The sequence below is a fragment of the Ambystoma mexicanum genome, chromosome 9, assembly GCF_040938575.1.
Source record: "Ambystoma mexicanum isolate Mex_15411 chromosome 9, UKY_AmexF1_1, whole genome shotgun sequence".
Classification (NCBI taxonomy): Eukaryota; Metazoa; Chordata; class Amphibia; order Caudata; family Ambystomatidae; genus Ambystoma; species Ambystoma mexicanum.
The window spans coordinates 1,221,154,401-1,221,182,132 of NC_090931.1; the positions used below are offsets into that span (position 1 = coordinate 1,221,154,401).

Sequence of the window (27,732 nt, forward strand, 5' to 3'; positions counted from 1 at the left end):
CATATCCCTGCCTTGGTACTTTGTGTTCCCTTGCGTGCAACACTAGTCTATCTAGCTGGACATCCACCCATATATTAAAGTCCCCTCCTGTGATTAGGTGACCTGAGCATTTAACCAGTATTTTCGAGAGGGTGCGCTTCAAAAATCTCAACTGTCCCTAGTTGGGGCATATACCGTGGCAAATGTGAAACGCACCTTCTTAATGGTGCCCGAGACCAAAAGGGCTCTTCCTTCCATGTCCGACCAGACCTTAGACACCTCCATCTTGAGTGCCCTACTTATTAGCATAGCCACTCCCACTCTCCTCACAGGACCTGTTCCCCAATATTCATGGGTGACTAGAACACATGCTATTCTACGTTCTTCTCCCTTACTGAATTTCGTCTCCTGGAGGAAGAGGACATTCGGTTTGGCTCTCCTGAATTCCCTTGCAACCAGGGATCTCTATGTTGGTGAGTTCAGCCCTTTAACATTTAGAGTGCCTATCCTCAGACGGTCTGCCCTTGTCCCATCCTCCACTGCAGCCATCATGTTACCCCTCTACTAGAGCACCTGCCTTGCCACCTCGCAGGCCTACGCTTACCACTTTGAGTATTGTCAGAAAAAGAAAGCCAATAAGAGAAAACCTGTACCAAGGTCCCAAATATCCCCTTTGCCCCAATGGGCGTCTAGCTCTCCCCAGTTAGCTTCACTAGGTCGATACTGAACCACCAGCAGAACCCATTCGATTGAATCCTCTCAGTGCAAATCAATTACTCTAGAGCCCCTCTCCTCACCCCACCAACACATCCTTATAACACTTCAACTTCAACATCCCACCAGCCCCAGCCCTATCACCGCTTATCTCCAAAAGCTAAGAGGCGGTTGGATAGTCAGTGGATCCCAGTCGGGCCTCTATATCGTAAGACCCTTTTAGTTGTGTAGCTAATGAGGGACTTTTTTGTTGACACCTTGAGAACTGTACCTCGCACCCTGATACAAGTTGTGTTTGAATTTGAGTAGATGAATATTTAGATCCGACGCCGCTTCGAAGTAAGCTACTACAGAGACCTAGAGACCCTCAACTCTGTTTGTGCAAAGTAGTATTGGTTTAGGTGAGTTTACAAATGTCAATGCGCGGTAAAATAAAGATATGAAAACATCTTGAAGTAGTTGTTTTGGATTCCTTTTAATTAAAGTTGTAGCCTTTACGGATGAGACGTGTTTCGGCAGGACTTACATTGCCTTTTTCAAATCCAGGCTAAATATACATGTGACATAAATGAAAAGAGAAAAACAGAATAAAAGCAAATGAAAAAGACCCACAAATTTGGTCAATCTTGAAAACATGAAATCAAAAAAACATTCAGTTAACATATCATCACTGGAGCAGATAAAGTGCTCTAATCATTCAGGAAAAAGTGAATTGGGCTGGAGTCCCGTGATTAGTTACTCAATGCTTAAAATATAGTCAAATCAAGTTTCGGAATAGTAGGGAGGGGAAATGGAGATAGTGGTTTGTGCAGTGTTTGAAATTAATAGGCAGGAGATATATGGTTAGATATAGACAGAACAGGGTTGGGTCGACAGTATGATAGTTGGAAATTGTAACATGGGTTCTTACCCTGATTCAGTTTCTTAAATACCAGCATAATGCAAAGAAGAGCGGTAAGTCATGGGGTCAATCCCACCTATGTGGAAATTGTGGAAAAACCCATTAGTTTAGAAAATAGTAGCGTTTTAGAGGCGAGTATACATCCGTGCAAAGGCTTGTTCTTTAAAATAAGGTCTCGTGGTACTGAGTTTACTTGGCGGCATGACATTTAAGTCATACGAATTCTGTGTACAGAGTCTTTGCTTGAGCAAATTGTTAAATTAATGTTAATGTGGTACGTTTGCAAAAACTATACATAGAAATGTGGCGCCGCACGGTTTTAGTTGTGACATTCCCTTCTCAAGCGTCCACTGCAGACTTTGACAGCAATTCCAGTTCAAGTATTGGCCACCAGTGATGTATTCAGCTTTCTAAACCTCCGGGACCCTGGCATCCATTTTCTGTTCAGACCCTTAATTTTCCATTGTCCATCGCTTTCATCCTTTTCTCTTGTGCACTGGAAAATTCCTGGGACTCTGCGAATATCTTCCTCATTAGTACATTTTTATTTGTATCCATCCAACTCAAACGCGATGCAGAACAGGAATCCCGAACCTGTGCCGGACCCCTTTCTCATTGAGCCACTTACTGAGAGGTGAGCAGAATCTCCTTTTGGTGAGAGTCAGGGAGGGTCAGGGAGGACAAATCTTGGGAAACCGTTTCCCCGGTGGTATCGTACATAACCGGGCCTTTCTTCCTCGCTTTCTCCAGGATCTTAAGCTTATCAGAGTAATTGTGGAAGCGGGTGAGAACCGACTTAGATCCCCCAACCGAGCTACCCGCTCTAATGATCCTCTCAATTTTCATTTCATCAATGGTGTCATTGTCAAAAGTGAATTTCGTGACTTTGTGTAGAGTTCTTCTCAGGTACATCTCTGTCTCTTCCTCTTTGTTCGGGTTCCCAAAGAGTCTTATTATTCCGCCTTTCATGGTTTTCAAGGTCATCCATTTTCATAATTTACGCCTCTCTCCTTTCCATTTCGGACATCCGCACATCCATTTGGTTCTCCAGAGTGTCAGGGAGGATTGATTATGCTCCTCTTCCTCCAGTCTCTCCTCCATTTTATCAATCCTTTGGGTGATTTTATCATCCCTCCCTCCAATTTCCGCCCTCATGTTTCTAATCTCCTCCATTAGTGCTGCGATATCTTCCTTGGTTGCCGCGGCCTCGTTTCCCCCGGAAGACATGATGTCCCGTGAAGCGGTCACTCCCACTTTCTTCCTTGGTGTGTATTCAGAGCTGGCTAGTTTAGCTCTCCCATCCATATGCCACCACTGAATGACATGCATGACTAGGTGTGTGCAGAGATGTCCCCGCCCCAGACAGGGGTGGCTGCACCTTTGTATTGATGCTCCCCAACAAGCATTTGCCAGCCCACCAGTGTGTCTAGTGGGTACCAGGGAGACAGCCACCTGTCCGGCGGGATCATCAATTTCGAGCGATTGGTCCATGGTGGCTGTGGGGTACTCCTCATAGCAGGAGCAAAATGTTGAGGGGCTGTCATCCCCTTCTGTTCACTCTTCTCTCCATTGATGGACTGCCTTTTTATTCCATGGGGGCAAAAAGTCAGGTGCACGCTTCTAGATAGGGGGCCTTCATCTCCCTGTCATGCTGCTCTGCAAGCAACCCTTCTTCTCTCTTGGATGCAGTGTGCTCTGGGAGCAGTTCTGTTCCCTGTCTCTGGGGATCAACCGTGGGCCTTTAGGGTACTTTCCTGGTGTCACAGACTTTAGGAGTCTCGGGTTGGTTGCTGCATCTCCAAGAGATACTCCTTTTCTATTTTGTACGGCTTTGCAGCATGGGTCTTGGAGCCGTGGATTACACAAGCCAGGCCAAGGTCTTTTAGCCGTTGTCTCTTTTCACTGCCATGGGTTATGGAGGGCTTGTGACTGCGTGCTTGGCCGGATCAGTTTACGTTTACCATGGAGGTTCTAGGCCTCCTGTTGTGTCTTCACCCTCTTAAAACACTTCAGAACACTGAATGGTGCCTTCCCAGGGCCCCTTGACTGCAGGGGGGCCTCTTTATTGCAGGTATCGTGATCTGCCCCACCTGCTGCAGGCTGTTGATGGTGGGCTTGAATCTGCCATCTTGCCCGGTCCTACTGTCTCCCCAGAAACACAGTGGGAGCACACAGGGGTAGCCTTCCCCTCTCCGCCTCGGTGATCAGGCCGTATCCCGTTGTGTCAGATGGAGGAATGGGCCCTGGCAGAGCTGCATGCTCACCTCTGCTCTGGGGCCCACTGTCCCTCACCACTCCCCAGGGGGGGACCACAGAGGCGGCAGGGGCCCCGGCCTGTTCAGTGTGCCCACCAATCTCTGGCGCACAACCTGCAGTTGTCATCGGCCCCCTCCAATGTTAAAGGGCACAAGGGAGTCTTCAGGCGGGAGCACTCACCTCCCTCTTCTTCGTCTCCCCACTGGCTCCTTCCCCACGAGCTTGGGTGTGCAGCAAGGGGCTCCGGGCAGGCTGGTAGGCTGCACACTGCTACCTCTGCCTGACTCTCCAGTCACAGGAATCACTTTCGTTTTCTATCCGTTGCCGCCGTGGGACAGAACTTCACTTCAGCTGTGCCTCTTTCAATCGTTGTTGGACCCATCTGTGCAAAAGTCGCAAGTGATTTCATTGTGCTAACTTTTTCATGGCTTTTGACCTAATCCCATCTTTCAGAGCACATAATAAAATATTTCAAAACATAATGTGTTCCTCCCATTTAGGGATCCACCCAATTATAGCAAACAAATCCTCATTCAGTTTTTTTAATAATTCCAAAGTAACACTTTTATGTTGTATCACAGCCACCCTTGCAACATTTAGTAAGGAACCATCCAGGGCATACATTGGGCCTCATATCAAGTTTGCCGGTCCCGTAGCTATGGTACTGGTAAACTTGCTGGTACCGTAGTTACTGGACTGGCAAACTACGAGTTCTGTTCGCGGGGGCATTTTCTCCCGCCAGGTGTGACCTGGCGGGCGGAACGGCACCCCTGAGCAAAGCATGTCGGATGCACCAGCACCATTCTGAATGGTACCGGTGCATCCCACCTCCCCATTCCCCTATCGGGCTCAAATGGGAATGGGGAGCATTTAATTCCGACGCCCGTGAATGGGCAATTACCGGGTCCGGCTGGGCCACAATGATACAGTAATTGCCCATTCGCGGGTGCCGGAAAAGGCTACCGCCAAAATTGTAATGAGGCCCATTAACTTTATAAATAGCTTCCCCATATTTATCTTTATCAGGGTAGCTATTGAAATGAGCCTCATCCGAGTGCTTCAATTGTAGTTTATCCCGGTAGTCCCAGGATCTTCCTCCAAATCCTGCCTTCTATTTTATCCGCACATATTGTATAAACCCTATATGATGTGTCCAATGCATACAGCAACGATGGAACAAGCTTCTGCTTATATACTTTTTACACCCCTATGAAACTGAAGCTGGCAGTGTTTTTAGAAAATTGCGTTATAACAGCGAAGAGTGAAAGAATCCTTGATCTTCTTTTCTTTAGTAAAAGGTCACTATTCAGGCCAGCCTCAATTTCATTTTTTCATTTTACTATCAGCCCATTTTCCTCTGCATAATCAAGCATGGCTTGCGCACAATGGCATATGCCAAAATAGGTACTATCAAACACCACAAAATCATCAACATATCCTAGCCAACCAATTTTCCTAGTGCCAAGCCTCGGGGAGGCATTCTCGACTAATGCCAATGTGCTACCGATATCAGCAACATAAAAGTTAATCAGGAGGGGAGCCAGAACACAACTTTGTTTGACTCCTCTGATAGGGATCATAGCAGAAAGTTCCCCCAAACAATTTAGACGCACCCTAGCCTTATTGTCGCAATAAAAAAGCTGACATGCAGATCATTTGGCAGGCCAATTTTCTCACATTTTAGCAACAATTTCCTTTCCCCTATGGTATCAAATACAGATGTAAAGTCCACAAAAAGGACATATCAGAGGTCAGGAATCTTTTAATATAATTTTAATTTAATTTGCTCAATCAAATCAAATCAATAGTAAAAATAGTTATGCTTGTAGAAAGGCCCTTTCTCAAGCTGGTCTGGCAACAATTAAGTATGCCATTTTACTCAATCCACGTATTAATTTGCTTAAGAATGAACATAGAAATAATCTTACTAGACACGTCCGTTGAAGCTACCAACCTGTAATTTTGCTGATTATTTGTTGGCCTTTTTTGTGAACTGGAACAAGATGGGACATCCTCTAAGAGTCCGGAACCAGACCATAGCCCGCTACCTTATTAAACAGATAACACGAAATGTCTTCAGAATGATATTACAAATCCCGTCTGGCCCGGGATCTCTTGAATGTTTTAGTTTCTTAATTATCTCCACAATGGAGTCATGATCAAAACCAAGCATCACCCTGCCTTTAGCACCAACAGAATCATCATTACCTACAAACTTCTTCTTAAGGAAATCCAGCCAAATTGGCCCACTAATGCAGCACACCAAGTCTGTTTTGGTTTTTATTTTGTTTATTTTATTGGTTATTTATATGGTGCTTATACAGCAGGACAGTGTTTAAAAGTGCCACAATGCAAAAGGGAAGGGAGCAAGGGAACACATAAACAATGGAAAGGACAATGAATAAATAAGTAACCAAGAAACAGCGGTTCTACTAGGCCTTGTGACATTCGGAATGTGCAAGTGCAGAGAAAAAGGAAAGGGCGGGCAGGGGTAAGTGTAAAAGGGTCCCCTGATTTGGTGGGGAGTGCCAGATGCACCCGTTGAGGAGGCAACAGGTAATGCATGGGTGGAGCTATCCCAATCCAAAGAGGGAGGTCTACCGCCCATCAAGTAAGTGAGTGCAGGGCTGAGACGAACCGCCCAAGTGGTTGGTGTGGGCCCAGAAGCAGTGCAGTGGAGGTTGGCAGAAGCTGGTGGCGATTGAGCAGATGGCTAGGACTGTATTGGACTCTTGAGGGACCCAGCCGCCAATCTCAGTGGCTGGGGGATGGTTAGCACGGGGGGAGGAAGGAGGAGAAAAAGAGAAAGGTGTTGAGTTGTTTGCCGAACTTAAGGAGTTCCGGTTCAAGACAGCGAGGGGGAAACTGTTCCAGAGAAGGGAGCCAGCCGAGGAGAGAGATCTGCCCCCAGCTCTTTGCTTGGAAAATTGTTTGACCAGCAGAGGATTGAAGCAAGAAGATCAAAGGGATGTGGAAGGAGAGTATTTAGTGAGAGGCAGTTGCAGGTAGCATGGTCCCAGGCACCAGACAGCTTTTTTTTCTAAAAACTTTCTTTATTGGCATTTTTTAACATAACAAACATTGAGGCCATGCGCCGGCCAGGACCGAGGTCTTCTCCCCCTCTCCGCCCCCCCGCCCACTGAAATAATATTGTCTTTATGCAAAGCAATTAACTGTGTAGCGTCGCCTCTGAGACTTCATGTGATGGAGATGGTTGTTGCGAGTCCAAGGCATCTGTCGTTGAGAGCAGATATGCGATGTGTGGGCCCCAGATGTCTCCGTGAGTGGAGTGGCAAAGTCTTAATGAAGTCTGTCTCTACATCTTGGCAGTATGCAATGTCTTTTAGCCAGAGTTGTGAGCTTGGTGGGGGTCCTCTGCCCCAGTTGTATGCAACTCTCCTTCGTGCTAGGACTAGCAGTAAGTCTATCAGTTTTCTGACTGTACTTGACAACGATTGGGTCAGTCCTAGCATTGCCGTTTTCGGGTCGGTATCGAGGTATGTTCCTACTATTGCTGATGTTTTTTCAAAAACTGCATTCCAGAAGGTGGCCACAGGAGGGCAGAACCATGCCAGGTGGAGGAAGTCCGCTTCTGGCGCTCTACATCTGTCGCACTCTGCCGAAATTGTTTCTCTATGGGCATGGAGTTTTGCAGGTGTATGGTATGTTTGCTGGAGGAAATTGAAGTGTATTAGCTTAAATCTCGGGTTTATCGCAATCATTTGTGTAAGGTTGAGTATGTAGGCCCATTCCTGTTCTGGGATTGTGGTGTCCAGTGTTCTTTCCCATCATTTCTTAGCTTTCGGGCAAGGTGGTTTCGATTCGCTAAGGAGGGCTTTGTAGATGTTTGCCACCAGTTGCCCCTCTCATTGGGCTTGAATTGTGTTATGGAGCAATGGCCAGTCTGGTGGTTGTTGTGGGAAGGATGGAATTGCCGCCTGTAGCGAGTGTCCTACTCTGAGGTAAATAAAGGTATAAAGGGCATTGTTGCTCCCCCTGTCTCTGGCTTGTTGCAGGGTCAGGAAGGAGCCTTCAGGGAAGAGGTCGTACATGGAATATAACTGACGTTTTGCTGTCCACAGCAGGTATACCTTCTCAGACGTGACAGGGATCCCCGGGATATGCTTGATTGGAAGAAGAGGGGAGAACCTGGATGTGACTTTGCTTTTCTTGGCTATCTTTCGCCAAATTGAGTTCGTGGTGGCGACAGGATTCATTGATGGTTGACTGGCGGGAAATTGGCCGAAGATTATGGCACGGAGGAGATGTGGGGTCGCGAGTGCCCTCTCTATCCGAACATGTGGCCTTATAAACTGCGTTGCGTACCAATGACTGAGGAATTGTGCTTGGGCTGCCCAATAGTAGAGTTCCAGGTCGGGGAGGGCCAGACCTCCCTGTCACGTTGGTAGGGTTAGTGTGGTATAGGCGACTCTTGCTATTTTGCCAGCCCAGAAGAGGTTGAGGACCATACTTTTAATGCGTTGGAGAAGTCTCTGTGGGAGCGGCAAAGGGATATTCGAGAATAGGTACAGTAGTTTTGGCAGGATGATCATTTTCACCAGTGACACTCTGCCCCAGAGGGTCAGCGGCCGGGACTTCCACCTGTCGATCGTGGATTGAATGGAGACTATCGTAGCTTCGTAGTTGTCGCGGATAATGTCTTCTTTCAGTCTGGACATATAGATGCCGAAGGTATCACACGTTCGAGTGTTGCCATTGGAAGCCAAAGTCGTCAGTGAATTCGGCGGTAGCGGCAGTGAGTGGAAAAATGACTGATTTGTTATTGTTGATTCATTCTCAGTCCTGAGAAGTGCCCGAATTGGATTACTGCTCTCATCACAGGCTTCAGTTTCTCCTCAGCGGTCCGGAGAAACAGGGCTACGTCGTCCGCGTACAAGGAGATGATCATCTTGTGAGGGCCGAATGAAAGGCCTCTGTGGAGGTGTTGTAAGCGCAGGTCGGAGGCCAAAGGTTCCATTACGAGGGCGAATAATAGTGCGGAGAGTGGGCAGTCTTGTCTGGTTCCTCTTTTTAGATGGATGTTGGCAGAACGTAGACCTCCCAGTGTGATGTTAGATGTTGGCTTTTTGTAGAGCAGCGAGATCAGGTGTATAAAGCGTTTGCCTAGTCCTATTCTTTCGAGGACTGTGAAGAGAAAGGGTCACTCGACCGAATCAAAGGCTTTTTCGACGTCTAGCAGCACCGCAACCGCCTGACTCTCTGGATCGAGGGCTTTCATTGCTCCAAACATTCTCCTTATCCTGTATGAGGTGTTCCTCCCAGGTATGAAGCCAGCCTGATCCGCCAGTACCATGGCAGGCATGAGGTCTAGTAGCTCTTCGTTAGGATTTTTGCGTAGATTTTATTGTCGAGATTTATTAATGATATAGGCCTATATGAACCACATTGGTTTGGATCTTTGCCAGGCTTATGTAGGAGGATTATGTTGGCCATGTATAGCGTTGGCGGCAATTGTTCGTTGGTCAAGGCTTCATTGTATACCTGCAGGAGGAGTGGGGCGAGGAGGTCTGCGTAAAATGTATAGAATTCGCTGGATAGGCCTTCCGGCCCGGGTGCTTTGGTGTGAGGTCGCTCTTTAATGACCTTGAGGATCTCTTCGGTGGTGATGGGGGCATTCAATGGTTCCCTGAACTCCACTGTGTAAAGGTATTGCACCAGCTCTGCGGGGCTTACGGAGTAGCTCGAATCATACAGGCCTTGGTAAAAACTGCAGAATGTTTCGACAATGTCAATTGCGGAGTGGACAGTGTTGCCTGAGTGATCCATCACTGATTCAATCGATGTGGGTTTTCTGTCGGCTGCTATGAGTCTCGCAAGGAGAGCACCGGGTTGTTGCCCTTCGCCGTACTGGCGGATTTTGCGGTGTCTGTCCAGGAATTTCACTTCTCTTTCAGCTGCGTTTCTGAAGGACTCCAGTTCTTTCTTGATCTCCGCAAGGACCTGTGGGTCGTTGCCTAATAAGAGGGAGTTCTCGAGGTCTTTGAGTCAGGCTTCGCTGGCGTTCAGTTCTCTTCGTATCAGTTTTAGAATTCTGCATTCTTTCGCCATGCAGACACCTCTGGTGAAGCACTTCAGGGTCTCCCATAGAGTCCCAACTGAGGACACCGACCCTTGGTTGATGACCAGAAAGGACTCCATTTCCGTACAGAGTTCTTCTGCAAAGACGGCGTCTTGCATCGCTCTGGGTTTAAATCTCCAGTGGGGAGTAGGTTTGGAAGCTTGTGTGGTGATGCATTCTAGGGACACCATGGAGTGATCTGACAGCGCTCGCAGTGGAATGTGGCAATCTCCGCATTGAAGGCAGCTGTGGGTGGACACAAGAAGATAGTCTATCCTTGAGCTAGTTTTATGCACCCAGGAGTGAAATGTGAAGTCTCTGGTATCAGGGTGTTTGTGTCTCCAAATATCAACAAGGTCGTAAGCATTGCAGATTTCCCTGATTTGCATGCTCGCTTTGGATGGGGTTGAAGTTGTGTTATGCGATTTATCTTTAGATGGATTGAGTGTTGTATTAAGGTCGCCGCCCCATATGATCGTGGACTGCCTGGTTGTGTTTAGATGGGTCATTACCCGCTCAAAGTTGCTGGGGCTGTCAGTGTTTGGCCCGTATGAGTTCACCAGAGTGATCTCCACCCCATCGATTGTTCCATGTATCAGGAGCGATCTGCCCACAGTGTCCCTTTTTTCAGAATTCAGTCTGAAGTTTATTGTTTTGTTAATAAGGATGGCAGCCCCAGTCTTTTGCCCAAGGGTGTTCGGCCGTCGGGCTTAGATGGGTCTCCTGGATAAAAGCTACATTAACTTTGTGTCGGCATAGGTACTGAGTCATTTTTCTCACTTTGGCTGGCTGGTTTCCCCCTTTAGTATTCCACGTGGCTACGGTGAAGGTGCCGCCTTTTTATTTCTTCTTGCAGGCAGTTTTTGGTGGTTAGGTGCTGGAGTGCGGGGGCGGTGTGCATTGGCGTAGAGGTGTCGGTTGAAGCGTGATCTCCTTGTGCGCAGCGCATGTGGAAAGCCTCGAACTCGGTGCCCTTGGGTTCCGTAAAACTTGTTAACGCCCAACTTATGTGGAACCCCCCTCCCAATTCTCGCGAGCAACCCCCAACTGGCTCGTCGTGGTTCCCCCTTCCTTTAACATGTAACTTATAAACTCGAACATTGCTGTGCTAGGGGCGCTTGGAACTTCCCAAGTCGCGCGGCCTTGGTTTTTTTTTTTAATGACCCCCTAATTTGTGTTCCAGCAGTGTTGTCTATCACAGTGAGCTGCGGTCCATTGCCTCTGTTCACCTATGGTGGGTTTCTCTGGGCTCTTTCTCTTTGAGCTCGTGCTTGTTTGTTCTCGGGTGGGCCACAGCCTGCTTGATCAAGGTATACATTTGCCTCTTCGGGGGATTGGAAAAACTGGGTCATTCCCTGATGTTGTATTCTCAATCGGGCTGGGGACAGCATCGAGTAGGGGATCTGGTTTGTGTGAAGTCTCTGTTTGATGTTTGTGAACAACTTCCTTTGTGCCTGGCCAGCTGGTGAAAAGTCTGGATAAAAGTGGACAGTGTCACCGTCATGTTGTAGCTCGCCTTTCTCTCTGGCCATTCGGAGTATCGCATCTCTATCTTTGTAGTTGAGTATTTTTGCAATTATTGGTCGAGATGGTGCTCCGGGGCGGGCCTTGATGTCGGTATTCTGTGGGCCCTCTCAATGACAAATAGGGGCGAGAGCGCTTTTGATCCAAAGAGGGATTTGCACATTTCCTCTACGTGGTCTTCCATTTTGCCTTGCAGTTGCTTCTCTCTTACTCCCACTATCCGGATGTTGTTCCTTCTAGAGCGCCCTTCGAGATCTTCGTTCTTTGCGTTGGCCATTTTCATTTGGAGGAGAGGCAGTCTTATTTACTATCAAAGTTGCTAATCCCGGATTTCAGTTCTAGGAGGAGTGCTCTCATGTGGAGCGACTGGGGATCGTTGTCATCTTGGCTTGACGTATGTGGAAGGGATTCTGGTTCGCTGCTGTGTCTCTGGGTTTTAGCAGATGTGCCGGCTTTAAAGTTCAGTTTGCGCTGTAGTTTGCCGGTTTTCCCCATTGCGGAAACGGGTGGGCGGGGTTGTTAGTCGCTCAGTTGTGGGGTCTGGATGATGGGTGTCTCTGGGTTTTAGCAGATGTGCCGGCTTTAAAGTTCAGTTTGCGCTGTAGTTTGCCGGTTTTCCCCATTGCGGAAACGGGTGGGCGGGGTTGTTAGTCGCTCAGTTGTGGGGTCTGGATGATGGTTGGGGCAAAGTGCTGGAATATTGGGTGTCCGTACTGCTCAATGGGGTTCTTGTACCCCCGGAGAGGTTTGCCTGATGTTTTATTCTTTTGTGTTCTAACGTGTTGAGTCTTCAGCCCACCATAGGTGGTGTGATTAATGCTAGGAGCGTAGGGCTGCAGTCAGTCTATTCATTTCTGGCGCGGTGCTGCTATGTGCGCAGGCTGATGATCAGGCCAGCAGGGTCTCAGAGTCAGTTAGTTTAAATTTTGACGCTGTAGTTTCTACAAGCTATTTTTGGCGATGGTTCTGTGCTACTAGGGTGAAGCTCTTTTGTAAGTGGTGCTGAGTTGGTTATAGGGGACGGTCTGGAGGGTCACAGTTATGCATCCTGGGGGGGGCAGTGGGGCGTGAGCCTGGACTATGGGCTGAAGCAATTTGGGCTTTTTCACTGTGCGCTCCCCACTCAAACTGCCCCCCCCCGCGCGCGCTGTACCTGAGGAGCTCTGGCCCGTATTCTGCTTCATCCTGTGTGACCTGCCGGCGGGTGTCGCCGCACCCCTGGAATGTTGCCGAAGAGCCGGCTGGGGTTTGTGCAGCCGCTCCACGGGGATCTGTGAGGTTGTGGCTTCCCGGCCACCAGTTGCTGCCGCAGCGATGGTGATAGCGTTGGTGGACTGAGTGGGGGAGCCGGGCCGAGAAGTTTGGATGTGCAGTCTGCTTTTCTGGTTTGCAGAGGCCTCTCTTTCCCCCGGCACTCCGGAGCACGTCAGCTGGCTGGGTACGTAGCGGGGAAGCCGTGGGACCGCTCGGTTCGCGTCGAGTTCTCGCCCGGGCTCCCAGGACCGGTGGAACCCTCCGGGGAGTGGGCCTGTGGGGCTGGGCTGAGATATGCGCCTCGCCCGGGTCCGGCCGCACTGCGCGTTGTTGCCGGGGTTGGGGCCAGTGTACGTCTGCAGAACCGGCATCCCAGGAGGACCCACTCTGTCTTCTTTCTTTCCCCTCTCATGCTCAGCTAAGCCGTGCGTCAAATGCCGGAGTTCCACTCCAGGGCCGAGGGGGGGATGGCGAGTGTTGGTTGGCCTTCGGTGCTCCTCCACCTCCCGAGAGTGCCTACGGTGCACCGAGCAGGACACAGACAGCCAGGGACATCGAATCCGGCCGCAGTTTGGGCAATTTTCTTCACCGTGCTCTTATGGAGGCTCCTGTGGTTGTTTTAGGGAGCCACGCTACCGGAACATGTAGGATTAATGAGGATTTCTAGTAGGCCGCGCGGGAGCTCACAGGGGAGCAGCCATCTTGTTCGTGTCTGTAGCGCCCTCTCCCCGCACCAGACAGCCTTAGGGATGATGCATAGGATCTTGAATTTGATCTTTGCAGGAACCGGGCACCAGTGGAGAGATTTTAAGGCTGGAGAGATATGGTCCCTGGGCTTAAGGCCAAGGATAAGTCTTGCCGTCCTATTCTGGATTAGTTGAAGAGGGCGGATGGAAGATAGAGGCAGGTTGAGAAGGAGGATGTTGCAGTAGTACAATTTGGAGAGGGCCAGAGATCTAGAGATATTGATCGTCTGGGGGAAGCTAAGGAAAGGGATAATGCCTCTAAGGAGGTGTAGTTTAAAGTGGGCCTTCTTGGCAAGGTCCAAGATATGAGGAGTGAAGAAGAGAGAGGATTTGAAGATGACCCCAAGGGTTCTGGCATCCGTGGAAGGAGGAGGAGGAGAGCCCATTGAGTTCAGCCAGAGTGCAGTGCGGAAACGGTGAACAGGTGTCCCAATAGGAAGAATCTCGATCTTACTGGAATTAAGACAGAGACCATTGGAGGTGCACCAGGACCGGATAACAGACAGGCAATCCGGGATGATAGAGGAGGAAGAAGAGGAGGAGGAGGGGAGCTTGGAGAAGAGTTGTATGTCATCTGCGTAACACTGGAAGTGAGGGGAGAAGGCAGAGATCAGGTGAGCAAAAGTTGCACGTTAGATATTGAAGAACCAGGGCAAGAGGATAGAGTCCTGGGGGACACCACATGCAGAGAGAGTTGTGGTGACGGAGAAAGAGCCAAGTAGCACCTGGGAGGGGTGGTCAATGAGGAAGGAGGCCAACCAGTCTAGTGCCCAATCTTAGATACCAAGGGTATCTTGGAGCCGCTTTATGAGGATAGAGTGGTTGACTGTGTCAAAGTTGGAAGAGAGGCCAAGGAGAATGAGGACAACAGGAGTGTTAGAGCCAAGATTTTCAAGCAGTTCTCAACAGGTGTTCAGGAGAGCAGTTTTCGTGCCTCTGAATGCTCAGAATCCAGATTGATGATCACGTAAACATCGCACAAGCTCAGTGTGTTGGGACAGTTGAGGGAAGACCACATTTTCCAGGAGTTTCCCAAGGAAGGATGTAGTAGAGACAGGGCAGTAGTTGGTCGGGCATGGGGGGTCAACAGAAAGCATTTTTAGAAGGTGGTGCACAAGGGAGTGCTTGAGAGAGGAAGGGAAAGAGCCAGAGGTCCAAGGTGTGGTTGCAGAATTCAGCAAGAGCCCGTGAAAGGGCAGAGATGTTGTCCTTAATGGTTCTGGAAGAACAGGGAGACACCTGTTTGGAAGAGACCTTCATGGAGCGGACTACTCTAGAGACCTCAGCCATTGTGATAGGAGTGAAGGAAGATAGAGTAGGTGAGGTTGGAGGGAAACCAAGGGAGGCCGTGGGACAAGTAGAGGAGTAGAATAGGGGGAAGAAGACAGAGCGGTCAGGATGCCCTGAGTTTTGGAGGTGAGGTAGAGACTGCAGATGGATTGGCTAGTTCCTTGTAGATTTTGAGGAGTTCAGCCGTGTTGTTAGTGGCTCCAGAGATACAGGCCTGAATGTGGGCCCTCTTCTTGGAGCGTATGGAGAGACGGTATTGCCTTTGGAGCAGATGACAATTTGTCAGAGGATGAGTCTGAGGTATGCCACTTCCATTCAGCAACTCTGCACTTGTGTTTTAGAGTGGCTAGATCAGAGTCATACCAACTGTTAGGCTTGGGGGCAGGTTTCAGGTGGATCCTCATAACAGGGGCAGGAATTTGGAATTTCAAGAGTGTTAGTGATAGGAAGGTGAAGATTGGCAAGAAAAGAGTCAGTGGGAGAGTTAGGTGGTAGAGAAGGGGGAGGGATGAAGGTGGAGGCAAACACAGCAGCTGACACGCGTTTCATCGGTTGAATGACAGCGAAGGTGGCTGGTAGTGCTGGTGGAGGCTCGCTCAGGGGGCAGAGGGGTCCCAGATGAGAAGAGAGGAGAGAGTGGTCACACCAGGAGACAGGGGTAGTGAGAGGCTCATGGAGTGGGAGATCAATAGGGATGAAGGCATAAGAGTGTGTTCAGCGGAGTGGGTAGGGCTGGAAGGGAGAATAATGAGGGAGAGAGGGGTACAGAGATCATGGAAGAGTGAAGTGGCAAGAACAGTGGAGTCAAGGTGGATGTTGAAGTCCCCAAGGATAGACATTTGCCAGACATAGCTACACCAGTACTACTTACCCATAAGATGCCAATAGCTCAGAAATTGCGTGTTTAACTAGGCATATGATAGCAGTGCCTGGAAAATGCCTCTCTAATGCCTATACATAAGTCAAAAACTGTTGGCTTTGTTAGTACTTATTTTGAACAGGATTTAACTGCCAGGAACAGATATAAATCAAGTGGCTGAAGGCACCCTCGGTTATGAAAGTTCTAAAGCTGCAAATAGTCCATTAATTCGCAGCAGACTACTTAGAAATAACACGTGCAGGCCAAAGTTTAATTTTGCTGCTTGATAGAGCTTGTTCAAAGAGATCCAAGGAGGATGTGTTGAGGCCGGGGAGCAGCAGGTAGTGGGTGGGAAAGAACATATGGATTAGCATGGCAATGGGTAGTCAGTGGGTGGTGTGGTGGGTCAAAAGAAGGAAAATGTTCTGTTCCTTTCTTGTTCGTTATTTATAGTACTTCTCCTCTCTTCCCAAGGTATAGTTATCCAATGCTTAGAACTCTCACCTCTGAATCCGTAGCCTTTGTTGTACAGTTCACAGTCTTTGGTTTCTCTCGGAAACTTATCTTTACATTTATTCTCTGTTCCATCCATAACTTCAGGCTTTTCTTTTCTGTTATGTCTATCTTTAATTAGACTTTCTTTATCTTGTCTGATGCCAGTATGAGCATTCCAGCCTTGATTCTCATCCACTCTTCTATATTGCAGTGTACTAATTTGTTCTCCCTGACTGGGACGAGTATGAGCATTCCAATAATGATTCTCATTCAATATTCTAAGTGTCAATGTTTTATCTTGACACGGATGAGTATGAGTACTCCAGTAAAGATTGTCATTCAATCCTCTAATAGTCAATACTTTATCTTGAATGGGATGAGTATGAGCATTCCAACAATGATACAATAATGATTCCACTTTCCCCCTCCCAGGTCTCCCATTTTCCCTGTTACCTGCAGTTGTTAGGGATAACACCACAGGGATATTTTTGGGTGAGATCTTCTCTCCGGTTTCTCAGATTGGCCACCCGTGTTTCTTCTGTTTCTTTTTCTTCATGCCATTGCAGAAGATGGCCTTTTAGTATTTCAGCTACTGATTGGTTCCACGTTTGTTGTAGCAGAGTGGTTTCAGCGTTGTTTTCCGGAACCTGCGTCCACCACAAGTGTGTAGTAGTCACGCCACCACTCTGCCGTCTCTCTTGATATTGGAACGCCACATGTCTGACATGGTTTTTGTCTCCTTTGTGGCTCCAAGACGCTGCACGTCTACCTCTGCTTCTGCATACAACCTCTCCTAAGTGTCAGCCAGTGAGCCGATTCACAACTCGCAGGCTTCCTTCTCTGTCTCCAGACTCCTCCCCCTCATACATTAAGTAGCCGCGGGACTTTGTCAGCGCAGCCCCGTATTCCTTTCTCTCCGTCTTACGCGGTTTCTCTTCTCTGACAAAGGTCATCCTGCTCCTCCCAGTAAAAGGTGATTTTCCATTTACGGGACCAATCACAGTTTCCTGCTGACAATCACACATACTGGTATTTTCGTCATATAATTCTTTACTGGATGGGTTTGAAGAGGTACTGTTCTCTAGGGAGTTCTTCACAAAAGATGAATTCCTGCAATTCGCACACCCACATGCTTTGTGTCCGTTCTCACATGTCACTTGCCTCCTAGCTGTACTCCAGTGCATTAGTTTCAGCTTTCAGCTTGCCAAAACTAAGAATGGTTGCAGTGGTAGTGGGACTTGAGTACAAGTCCCTCGGATCACAAAAATAAGCCAGAGATCCTAAACAAATGAAGGAGAAAACAGAAGTGTTCCCTTTCCACACACCCCACACGCCTTGGGGTGACTCAACGCAATTGTATTGCAGTAGGTTCCATCTTAATTAACAATAAATAAATACATACATGTTCTTAAGGAAATGATTCATGAGCTCAGAATCCTAGGGGAGATCTCGGTCCTACTCTTAAGTTTCTAGAAAACGTTGAGTTACTCAACCTCTTGTGTTGTGCTTGACACCCTAGAACCTAAAGTCATTCAGCCTATCCATCCAGTTGCTTGTGAATAAAGGTTGAAATGCATTTGAGCTCTGTTAATCCTATGTCACAAAGTAGCCAACAAGATTTAGCCCATGTATTTTCCAATTTTCCAAATGTGCACACCCCAAGTAGTTTATTGGCACTTGTAGTAGACCTCCCACCACCTGATTGATAGGCCTGGAGACCTTATTAAAATGGGGTTTATGAATTATTACATAACACTACCCAAAATGCCACCTTCAATCCTCACACATTCGCATTTTCGTGGTGAATGTTAACCCTAAAATATATTTTCTTTTTATTTCAAAGTAGGTCTGGAAATAATGTTATGGTCATAATCTGGAGTAAATCTGCCACATATCCTCAAATTCTCTGACTATGATTTCCAGAACTACAGAGGGAAAATTGAACGTAAAAGACACCAAGTGCATTCAAAAGAAATATTGGGACTAGCCGGTATAATCAAAGGAAACTCTGAAATCCCTCCCTAAGCCCACAGCAAACAGGCTTACTTGATGCCTGGAAGATTGAAAAGACCCCACTGTCATTGTCCTCAAACATACAGAATCGGATGGAGCACCCACGCAGCCTATCGCCAACTACCGTTGAGTAACTAGATCTGAGAGATGTTGTTCTGGGGTGATAGTAGCCAGTTCCTTTTGGGGGCGAAGATACAAAAACAAACAGTTGCTAACTTGATTCGTAAACACAATAAACTGCAGTTAAGTGTAAGAGCTGATTCTGGCTAGAAAGAGTCCTTGCAGAGGTACCATGATTCCTCTAGGCTTCTTATAGTGTTAGTAGTACTAGTGGTAATAGTAGTGGTAGTAGCTATGAGTAGCAGCAAAACACAGTCTAGCAGCATCTCCCTGGAGGAACAGGGCTTAATTAGCCAAAATGTCTTTTCATGTTGCATGGTGCTGGGGAACCTGGACAATGCCCTATCATATCAAAGTCGCTGTCTGGTTAAAGAGCCACTTCAGGGACCACACCACCTACCTAGTTCAAGCGACCCATGAAGGTTTAAAATTCCTCTCATGTTCATGTGCTTCTTCAGAGTTCACATCCTCAACCTATCTTCTCCGGTCAGCAATGCTCTTTTGGGCTTTTTATAGTGCCTCGTCCTTTGAACTCTCCACTGACGCTGTCGTGTTGTGGAATAGAAGGTTACAAATCTCTCCCTCATTTCACCAGTTAGTTTGAAGGCATTTGTTAACTGGTTTCCAGTCCTGCCCATTTCCCAACAAGGCCGCTGAGCGCCAGCTGTAGGGGGTATATCAGCAATCTGTATTCACCAGCAGAATGCATCAGATTGGTCGAATCCTCACAAGTATGTCTCTTTCTTGAGACAACAGGGCCCTTGGTCGTCTACGTTCTTGATAAAGGTGTGGCCCCATGGTCCGTGACTATTAAAACACAACCCCCCTGTGGACTGGTGGTGGTGGCATTCAAGACAAAAGCCTTGAATTGCCTTTTGTTGCACCAGCCATGTGGGTAACTGTCAAGGGGCTTGAATATGAGAGTTTGAAAATGGCTTGTAAGGGTGCAAAAAGGGGACCAACATGTTTCTGTTAAAAGTAGTGCCTACCATTGCTTTGTGTGGTGGCCACACTGGCGGTCCAGAATGAAGTTGTGGCAGAGTTCAAGATTCCACCAGCGACTTGGGAAAGGTGGCAGATATGCTGTGTGTAGGCTGAAGTGCAGTGCAGAGTTGACAGAAGTCAATGGTGGATGGCAAATCTCCTTGCTCATGTGTTTCCAGCACATACATCACTCACAATTGCTGGAATGTTCCTTAAGCCTACAAGAAAACATCAGTAGGACAGGTAAACTCAGATATTTAATCCGATGCAGCTCCTCACTATAGAATTACCAGAAAAGCGTATATTTGCAGCATGTAATTGATGATGCCTCCACCTAATATTTATTTTCTTCATATGTAGTCCCCAAATAATGGTGGAAAAAACATTGGTCAACAAGTTGTTTTTCTCCTACTAAACAGACCTCCCAACATATTCCAGGACGAGATAATTATATAAACGAGCTCCAATCTTAGAAAATGTGGGGAAAGTGCAGGATAGTGGGAGGAAAAAATATTGTTTCCCCAACTATTTTGTTTACTGCTGGCTGATGGAATCACTAGATACCCTTTGTCTTTGAAAACTGCAACATTTTAATCAGAATTAACAAAAAGGTATGGGGATCATTTTGATGCAGGCAAAGGTGGTACGGTTCTTAACTTAATGGCATACACAAGCTCTCTCTCTGCTGGTAAATTTCGAACATTGCCATTGTCGGGCATTTGGTGCCTGGAGAGAAAGAGCATACAATTGCTCCCCCTCCTCCTCCCCATCCACTCCCATTTCTTATTCTATTTGTGGGAGGAAAATCATCTTCTGACAAACTTGGAAAATAGTGTTTTTGTATTTCTTGGCATTAGCTTTCTCAAAAGCTGATCATTTTATTCTAGCTCCTTCCCAAACTAATGGCAGTGGGGTAGATGGAGCACGTTCTTTATTTCCCAAGCACTCTCTCTTGGGTACCGGCGCTAAGATGCCTTCTTTTAGCTGATACATGCACTGTACAAATGCCAAAAATGCATTTACTTGATTAACCTAACTGGTGTAAACTTGAGACATCGGATACAAGCGATTTTAGAAATGGCTACGGAACCCCCCATTTTGTGACAAATTAATTGTAGAGCCATAACTAACCATAGCAAAACCAGGACGTTTTAGATTTCGCATACACCAAGGAGCCCATCGACGAAATAAAGACCCCTTTTGTTGGGGGTATGGGGGATTTCTAGGATCAAAAGCGGAATAAGGAACTGCGCTCTTATGGAATCAGAGCTATATCTCCAACCTTGTAATCCTAAATGTAAACCTAAATAGGGAACACACATTGTAGCAACATAGAAACATCGGTATCGCATCAAACATATAAGGATAGGACGAAGCAATTTAGAACTGTGTAAACAGACAGCATCTATCAAACATAGCAGCAGATGTCGGGAAGCTGAATTAACAGCAAAGCAAGCAGTATCTCTTGGAGAGACAAAACTATGTGACAAATAAACGTAGCTCATTGAAACAGGTCATAGCCTTGTCCTTATATTTGAAGCTTCCTTTGGATATCTAAACAAAGCCAGTTTTGTCACAGGCTGAATCCATCCATTAGACAATGGGTAGTCTTAATGAGTGTTGAAATATACAAGTAAAGGAAACACACTTTCGCTTGGGGGTTTACCACGTTTCTTTATACATATATTTCACAGTAGTTTTTACTTATCTTTGGTCCTGGAGCCCTCGATGTGGATTTGCAGTGCTTGTTGTAGTAGGCACAGATGTATAGTCAGCTTGAATGGGCCTTGAGGTGCCAAATCATGGAAGGTTGCAGCAATGTCATCAACACAACGTCGCAGCTCCGAACCATCAATGCTCCTTTAGTCCTGGGGAGTGGCGAGGTCCTGGGGAGTGGCGAGAGCTTCAACTCGCCAGTGTGGGCACTGAGTGTTGGGACAAGCGTGGACTGCTCAGAGAACGTTGAGCTATGTGAACAGCTGACTTAGTCTATACAAGTCTCTGTTGTGGAGCTGTCTGGATGAAGCGCCCAGGTCCTTTCCATTCACAGCATGGGGTTGTAGTCTTCCTCTCTTCTTGTCTTTGTGCAGCTTTCCGGTTCCACAGTTGGACATCTTCTTGCCTTTTCTTAGAAATCCGTCATAGTTGTGAGGGTAGCTCTCTCCTGTTGGTTGGATGGGCCTCAAGTTGTTTAGTCCAAGGCTGTTGCAACTGAAGGGATGACCAAGGTTTGGTTCTGACCCCCAATGCTGGTCCCAGGAACTTGCTATCTAGGGGCGTCCTGCACAAGGCACTCTTTCTAGTTTTTTTCAGGCGCTAACACTGGGTCCTCAACAACTTCACAATTAATCCTGCTGTGCCTCTTCAGTAGTTCACCACATGCTTGTACCTAAGAGGAAGCTGTCCCTTCCACCTTTTTTCCGGCCTTATGTCCACCTCTTGACTCCTCGCCCCATACTTATACATCCATTGCTCCTCTTACACCTTTTGTCGGTATGGTGTGCTCTCTGCTTCCCCTCCCACAGTCTATACCTTCATCCTTCCTGATATGGGTCTGCCTCCACCTGCCTTTCATCCTTAATCTCCTCCGCCACCTCCTCCTGACTACCCAATGCCTCCTCTGTATATTTCTCCAGCACCCCCTGCCTTATGTTCTCTTCTGTCCCCACGCTATGACACACTTCCTTTGCTTTTATCCTTTGCCCATCCTCATAGATCTTTTTCCTCTCCTCCTCATTGATGTTCTGTCCTACTCCGTTTTACTGTCCCCTCAACCCTCACCTCTCTTGCCTGTCCTTGATCTTTTCTCTCTAACCGTCTCCTCCCACCTAGTACCAGGTACCACTCTCCAACTACCGCCCTCCTCTGCCAACTGCTGCTCTTTCACCAATCTCCTGCTCCCCCCCACTCGTCCACTCCATCTTCAAACTACCATACCCCTATGTTTAACGGGGTCCTTTTTTACTCCCTAGACCCCTCCCCTTGAAGGGTAGTCATCTGTACGACTTACAGGTGTGGGTAATTCTGCAGGTCTGTGATTGGTCCCTGCACTCCCACTACCTGTTTTCCTGACAACACCTCTGCGATCTGTGAGTTTCGAGATCCCTACTAAAGCATCCACGCATATAGTGTTTCTCACATTCTCTCTCTCTCTGTAGAGTTGTAATGCTGAGACTGTATCTTTATATGGAGTGCCATTTGATGTTGTATGTGGCCTCTATTCTAAGAGGGTCTGAATCATGTGACAACATTAAATGGCAAGCATCCCTTCAGGTAAAGGTGGTTGCCGTGTGACGAGTCCCTGCCTCCATTCTATGACAGGGTTGGCCAGGCTATCCTACCGATCCTAAGCCCAGCATCACACGGCTGGAGGGTGGAGAGTGGACATAGTACCCCAAGATAGTTGTTAGCTTGGTACTGACAAGATGGTAGCCTCCTTAGGAGAACGTGGAATGGGTAGTCAAAGAACTTTATTTCACAACCTCCAAAGTAACAGAGATAAAGAAATCACATAATTTAGGGAAATGTCCTGCTATCCTCACCTAGCTTTTTGCTCCTTTCTTGCACTTTCTGCATCGGCCACTGGATGACAGGTTGTGCAAGCCGCCAGAGGGTTGCCCATTCTGTGCTGGGTTTCCGACTCTAGTTGCTTCACATGGATAGTGTGTGGTGCTATTCGACTGCTCTCTCTTTTATGGTTCTCGTCCCTCTCAGCATGTTCTTCCTACTTGAGCCATGGTTGTACTGGTCCAATACATGCTGGCACGGTGCAGGGGGGTCAGTAATTGGGTCCCTCTCAACTGCCCTCTCAGTGGTAGGTCTGGCTCTGGATTTGTCTCCTCTTCGCAAGGCCAGGGTACTGAGCTTGTATCAGAGGCTATATTGATGGAAGGGTATTGACCCAGTCGGGTATTGAATGACTGTGAAGCATTATGGTGTGACGCTTGGCCAGGAGAGAGTTCAACTGAATCCAAAAGAATCGGGGAAAATCTGAATGTGTGAACTTGGCTGGCAAGAGACAATGAAGGATGCAGGCAGAGTGGCTAACAAACAAATGTTCCGAAAAGAATGCAAGGTTATTATGTTACGAGATGTTAGTGCACTGGAATATTTCTTATTCCCATGTTATTTAATTTCTTTTGTCTTTCTCCTCGACTCTCTCCCCATTTTATTTCTAAATAGTTACACATGGTATTGGGTAAAAGAGACTTATGCTGTAACCTCCATTAGTTACGAGCGCATGGGGCCAATTCTCAAAAAAAAATTCGATGCACGTGATGAAATCTGCTCAATTCACAACAGTAATTTGAATGACATTTACGTTCAGATGATCTTTCTCATCTCCTTTGCACGTTGGCACAATTCACGGGGAATTTCTCTGCATTTTAAAGCACATCCCATATGCATAAACATCATGATCTTTTAAATGCACAGAAAACAAAGATATTCTCCTGCACTGTGTGGTGAATGTGTAATGCACTTGATCCTTTCATGCAATTTTTTTAAATGTCAACAGTAGTGGTTAATTTCACTTGGATTTTTATCCGTCAAACAGGGATAAACATGTTATTTCTTTTACCATATTTTCATACTGACAGGTCTTTTAATGGCCTGCCATTGTGAAAAGCACTCCTAGGACCTGTTGTGTGTAGGTCTAGTCTTTTGTGCCAGAGAGTGTCATGACCTCGTCATGGCGCCTCTGTAATAAAAGGGACTCTGCTGGCACGCACAGGGCAGTGCAGCAGAGCCCCAGGAAGCGGAAACTCGTGTCTGCGTGTCTTTGTTGGGGAAGGGCCTTGCCACCTGTTCATGGCCTATGCCGCCGCCTTGGCCTGGGTGCTCCCACGCCATGGCGGCCCTGAACTGGGTGCTCCCCGCTAGGGTTACTGGAGCCGGTGATCCGGCTCGAGCAGGGGGTTCCCTGCTCATCATACGCTGCGTGATCGCAGCGCCCTGGTTCGGTGTCGGCGGCCCCGACACCATTTGTGGCCCACCCCGGTGACCCGAGGCGGGCCCACCACAGGACCCACATTGGTGCTGGGAGCTTGTCATACATTAGTGTCGAGACCGCCGCCAAAAAATGCGCGGATCACCTTTGAGAATAAGATAACCTGCTAATTTCCTAAAGTCCTGTAAGTAAATGAAGGACATATGCACCTTTTGTGTACTTGCAGCACTTCCAGAATAGGTTGTTATGTGTGCAGGTTTCCAGAAGTGAGCTAGCAGCACTTTTAGAAGGTCATGTCTTGGTGTGTGGGCTTTATGAGTCACACACGTAGTGTATACACCCTTCATAACCTACAAGCTGTCATCACTACAGGCCATTTCTAAATGGCCCTGCTGCAGCAATTGCGCTAATTAAAAGAGCACTCAATTAACAGTCTTAATAGCTGCACATTTTCTCAATCCGAGTGACTGGTAAACAATATCTAGTCCAGCCCCCTATGCATGCCTCATGCAAATCAGTTCAGGGCAGATGACAAACACGGGACTGTCCACACCAGGCTATTTCCTTTAATAAACGGTTTAACTTATTGAAAATTCAATTTACAATGCAATCAGTTCTCAAACAATTCATGCACACTCTGTAAATAACAGTTGGTTTTTTATAGTTACTTATTATACTAATACATTTTTTCAACTTATCTTGCAGAATTTGATGAATAATGACACAATAAAAATCTGTTTATTTCTGGAGGACACTTAAGAGGACTTCTAGGAACAAAAGTGCAATTCTGCGTCTTTGTGGGTTCATCGTCACTGAAGATGTAGCCCTTCTTACGACTGCGAAAAGAAATCGTAAAGGTAATTTACGTGCGTCCTTTGTAGTGCCTGTAACTGAATTTGATAATGTTCAGGAACTGAATAATGGCACTGTTGGATTCCAACTACATCCCACATCTCCTTCGCTGCTATGCTTGCATTTTGACACCTGCCTCTTTTAAAGCACTTGTACAGTGCTAGAGGTCGCTAAGCCAAAACATGCCGTTTCTCCCATTTGTAAAGGCTGCCTTAATGGTTTGTAGTAGATAACAAGGAAGGAACATTGTTTATTTACGCTTTGTACAGTAGGAATCTCATGTGGGGTCCTCTTAGCTCACAGAAGTGTCAAACCTTTCCATTTCTGTTTTATTTCTTTTTTTAAAAACTTTTCTTTATTGGCATGGTGAGAGAACAGACAATCAACACACTGTACAGCAAAGCAAGAGTGACAGGTATATACATAGTAGTGCAATACATGGGAATGTTAGGTAGATATGGGTGGGGCCATTGCCCAGCTCCAAGCGGCACAGCAGTGGATTAGATTACTTCACCAGGAGGAGGGGAGGACAATAGTTCTAGGTCGTCTTTGTTATTTAAATATGTAGAAACTTCTGTCCACACATTCCTGGGGCGGGAGGCCAGCGGGAGGGTATTGATATAGTCCTCCTCGCACGATTGAGTCCAGGTGAGGCCCCTCATCCACATCTCAAACGAGGGGGGGGTCGGCGCTTCCAACATTGTAATATGCATTTTTTGGCTATTATGGTGGCAACATTGAGAAACCTAGACCTTTTCCTCAATTCCGGGCTATCCCACAGGCCGAACAGTACAGCAAGGGGTTCTGCAGGGATACGGGACGCTGTGATGTCTGAGAGAGCTTCAATTATGGCCTTCCAGTATGGGCCCAGCGCGTCACAGGACCAAAACATGTGAGTATGATCTGTCTGCAGCAGGAGAACCGCACTTAGGGCAGGACGGGCCTGGGTGTGTGCAAACCTGTCCAGTCTTTGAGGTGTGTAATATAGTCTGTTAAGGAGCTTGTATTGCATACACCTATGCCTGGAATTCAGAGAGGTGGTCCGGGTGTGTGTGCACATTTTCCCCCACATTGTGTCCGTGATGGGGAGGCCCAGCTCCTCACTCCACGTATCTCGCGCCTTGATTGGCACGTCTGTGGGATCGGCCATCAACAGTTTGTACAGCGCAGATACTATCCCCCTAGCACCAGCCGAGTTGGATATATACTGGATCTCAGGTGAGTCTGGAGGCTCATCTGGGTATAAGGGACACCAAGCACGGAAAGCTGCTCTCAGCCTGTAGTATTGTAGCAGTTCCAATGCAGTACCTAGGTGTCTGGGTCGCCACGTCCATTTCTGTTCTATTTCTATTTTAGTTGGATGAGCGAGCAGGCAATACAACCCAAGGGTATCACTGCGCGCAGATTCTATGGGCAACAGAGGTGGCATTGCTGGGGGGATCCTGAGGGGGCTATAGCCCCGGGTCTTTTGGTTGTATCCCCGGATAGAAGCTCGGGGGCTACAACCAAAAAGGCTAGCTAGCTCCCAGTCCTGACAGTCCCAAAATTAGCATAGCCTGGATCTTTTCCAGAACTAGCAACACCCCTGACGAGAAACAATTTAATGTAAACGAGATTTACTTCAAATATAAACCTTAGTTAAATAAGAAATGTTTGATCTTACTACTAAAATTAAGTATATTCAAGATTCCCCGCAACCTTTTCCAAAGTGTTGCTGTCAGTATCAAACCATGGAAAGGGAAGAGGGGCTCTGTTCGGAGCACCGCCTTCCCTTTTCATGGTGGCCATCTTGGAAAAGGATAGGCCGTCCCGCTGTAGGAAGAAAAATCCTTTAATTCTTTTAGCACCCCTAGTTCCCACTTTGGGAACCCGGTCTGCTAATGGCCTTCATCCCTCATTGCAGGGGCTGGAACGGGGAATAACGTTCCAGATCCCTCGTTATCTGCCCTCGCTTCGTTTGGGCTGATAACTTGTGCTGCCGGGTTGTTATGCCCTGTTCCAGTCCTTGGAACGGGGATGAACGCTACATTATTGCCATTAGCATAACACACAATGCTAATGGAAATGTTGGAAAATCTTATTGAGTCTATGTACTTTAATTAGAAATGTAAAGTAGATGGAGTCTATAAGATTTTTTTTTGTTGTATTTTTTAACTGTGAAAGGTGAATCCTAAAGGAACCTTTCTTTAGTTGTTTTTTATGTATTTTTTTGCAGGAGAGGTTAGAACATAAGGTGGGGAGGGAAATGAGGGAAGAGGCACCAAGCACTAATATGGAGGGGCAGGTTGACAGGGGAAGATGTTGCGCCTGTGTTACTTCTAAAGTAGGGGGCAGTGTTTCTCATGCTCGTTGATTACAGCTTCAAAAACACTTTGAAATTGCTTCCCCCTGCAGAGTGGTGTGTTCCAGTATATACAGAGGACTGTTGTTTTCGAAAGATATGGATCAACAGCCTCTTTTATTGCTTGCAAGGTAGATGGTGGTATTTTGTGTCCCACAGAAGTAGGCTGTGTGGTTACAGTATTGGTTGAGGAAGATGAGATGGAGGAAGACAGTCTACTATTTGCTAAGAAAGGAACAACCTTTCTCCAGCATGGGGTCTGGCATGGATTCACATGCTCATGAAAACTCCCCGTCGTCAGGCCGGGAATCCTCGGTATAGAAAAAAATCAGTATCAGTTTCGTTTCTGATCTGTTTTTCTCAGTAGTAACCAATCA

The 27,732-nt window shown here is 47.2% G+C and overlaps 1 protein-coding gene across 4 annotated transcripts in view; it reads left to right on the forward strand.

Moving 5' to 3' along the window:
- MAP3K19 (mitogen-activated protein kinase kinase kinase 19) overlaps window positions 1-27,732 on the forward strand; it is a 749,356-nt gene that overhangs the window by 130,484 nt on the left and 591,140 nt on the right. For all 4 annotated transcript variants that reach the window (XM_069616558.1, XM_069616557.1, XM_069616559.1 and 1 more), the window contains exon 2: window positions 24,868-25,019. The gene's annotated coding sequence lies outside the window, so the exon portion shown is untranslated. The remainder of the gene's footprint in view (window positions 1-24,867; window positions 25,020-27,732) is intronic.